The 2,617-nt window shown below is 41.6% G+C and overlaps 1 pseudogene; it reads right to left on the bottom strand.

Annotated features, from left to right (window-relative positions):
- On the bottom strand, positions 1–2,617 carry LOC102787513 (DDB1- and CUL4-associated factor 7-like; annotated as a pseudogene).

Genomic DNA, 2,617 nt, shown 5'->3' with positions numbered 1-2,617 from the left:
TTATGTCTGCCCACTACAGCTCAGACTGAGGATTTCCAGGCAGTTGTTGTAGCAGATAGCGATCCAGTCAGGCTGGGTGGAAGCCCACTGGACATTATTGATCTGTCCCTCGGCTGTGTAGACCAGTATGGGGTCATCCGCTACACAGAGGACGAGGAGATGAGATTTCAATCAATTTATCTTATTTAGTCTGGGAGAAAATAATGTGAGTAAACACAACATATTCCTGTTCTGAGTCTGGTAATATCTGCAACCAGGCTTTCCTTTTTTGACAGGAGGAAAGATGAAAAAAAATCTACCCCAGATAACAGTATGACTTTACTTGATTCTTTCCAACAAGAAATTAGTCAATGAGGTGGAAACCTTCACTAATCTGTTTCTTCTTCCCAAAGTATCACACACTCTGCAAAGTCATTATCTCAAATCCAACCTCTGATTCAGAAGATGTTTTCGCATAAAATACAAAATCTGAGACTTTTGCTGCTCAGCTCGCTCTTAAAGGGCTCCCTCTTGTGTTGAATCTCAGTTACTGCAGTGACATTCACATTTCAGATCAGGGGCGGGCAATTAATTTTTTCAAGGGGCCAAGGGGAAACTAGGGCCATTGTGGAGGGGCGTGCCAATAAGCTGAACTTCTGGTCAAAGTAAATGAAAACGTGAAACAGGCCAACACAGTATCACTATTTAATCAATATGTCTGTGTAGGTTCTCAGTCATCTGGGTCATGGAAAGCTTGAAAAGAAGACAACTGGACATCTTTAAGTTTTCTGAAGACAAAGGATAGTGGACTGTTTGAAAGAAGAAGAAAAAATCCAGCAGTGATACTGACTGAAGTGCTCTGCAAGTCAAAGTCCAACAAACTCTGATTCAGTGCTCTTGCCCTGATGAAGTTAACTATTTTAGTTACAACATCAGCAACATTGTTAATTTTTAGCACTCACTTACACAACACCTGAGTTGTAATACAATGCAAAAGTACCAATTTCAGAATTCATTTTAGTCACTTTATCTTGCTTTCATTTCAAAAGTCAGACATTTTCCCATCAGATCTGAACAGTGCAGTAACTCTAGTCCCTTTCACTGAGTGCATTGTTGCCAGCTCCTCTGTAATCTCGAATGTTACCCCCCTACAAAGGTGAGTAACTGGGCTGTGTTGCTGAAATAAAAAAAAAATGCATTTACAGTGAAGCTGCATAATAAATAACACAAGTTTAACAATTAAATTTTTATAAAAGAAGAACCCCCTTCAAAATAAAAAGCAACTTGCAAAAAACTGTAAAGTATTATCTGATGGGGAGTTTATCAAAGAGTGTTTGGTGGCTAAAGTAGGACAGACTGCATGTTTTATAATTATTTACATCTAAATCTTAATTTCCCATTGACCTTAGGAGGGCCAATCAAATGTACCAGAGGCCTAGGTCTCCTTTAAATAACGCTTTCCCCTACAAGGCTACAACAGCTGCCTTATTTTTTATGCAGTGCTCTCAAACTACAATCAAACGTTTTGCTACAGCTGCCTACCTGCAGTACAGATGTGACAGGAGGAATGTGGCGCCCAGGCGATTCCGTTCACACAGGCCCTGTGGTTGATGAGTCTGGCTACCGGAGTACAGGGTACACGCACGTCTAAAATCACCACCTGAGGATACACAGCGACGCTTTACATTTTAGAGCTTCTCTTAAATTTACTTTTCAATACAAAAGAAAAGGAAAAAATGGTTAGATTGACATTTCCACTGTGCAGTTTCATGATCTGAGCATGAGCCCTTTAAATAGAGCAGCACTAACCTCCAAGCTGTCCATCGCCATGGTAGCTAAGTAGTTGGGGTCCTGCTTGTTCCAGCACAGTCGGTGCAATGGGTGATGCTGTGGGTCCTCGTAGATGATTGTGCTGTGTTCGAGGTGTCAGAGGTCAAACATGCGGACTGAGCCATCCGCACCCACAGAGGCAAACATATCCCTGCCCCCGCCTGCTCGGCTAAACGAGATGTCATACACCTGTGATACAAGCAGACAGTGGCCCATATGAGTCTGTCACTCCAACATGTTTGTTTTAAAGGACAGCGGTTCAATAAAGTTTGATGGATCATCTCATAACTTTTACCTCTTTGTCATGAGCTATGAGCTGACGTGACCCGTCACCTGTCCAGTTTTCAGCCCCCAGATTGTACAGGTGGTGTCTATACTGGAAGTACCTGCACAGAAAAAAACAACAACATACATTCACAATATTTTTTATTTTCAGTTTCAAACATTGTAATTCGGATTTATCGATTAAATGTGAGAATTTCTGCCCTGAGGTTTTTACCTAACAAGTTTGGGTCCACCTCGTTCCAGTCAAAGGATGTGAGCGGTGCACAGAAATCTGAATTCTTGTTGTTGTTGAGCAGACACTCCAGACGGATCTCTGTATCACTCACCTGCCAATCGACAAAACATCATTGTCTAAATTTAACTTCATGTTCTAATACCATAGACAGTATAAAAGATGAACTTAGCTTCCAGGTCTGAAAAGTCTAGCCAAAGCGAAAGGGCTTAAACTTGCTTTTTTATGGCCAGCAGGGGGCGATACCTGTGGGTGTGCAAACAAACTTCTGGTCGTATTCAGATCTGTCAT

This window comes from Neolamprologus brichardi, chromosome 8 (genome assembly GCF_056152115.1).
Source record: "Neolamprologus brichardi isolate AB-2024 chromosome 8, ASM5615211v1, whole genome shotgun sequence".
NCBI classification, from domain to species: domain Eukaryota; kingdom Metazoa; phylum Chordata; class Actinopteri; order Cichliformes; family Cichlidae; genus Neolamprologus; species Neolamprologus brichardi.
This window is presented reverse-complemented; position numbering and strand designations above follow the sequence as displayed.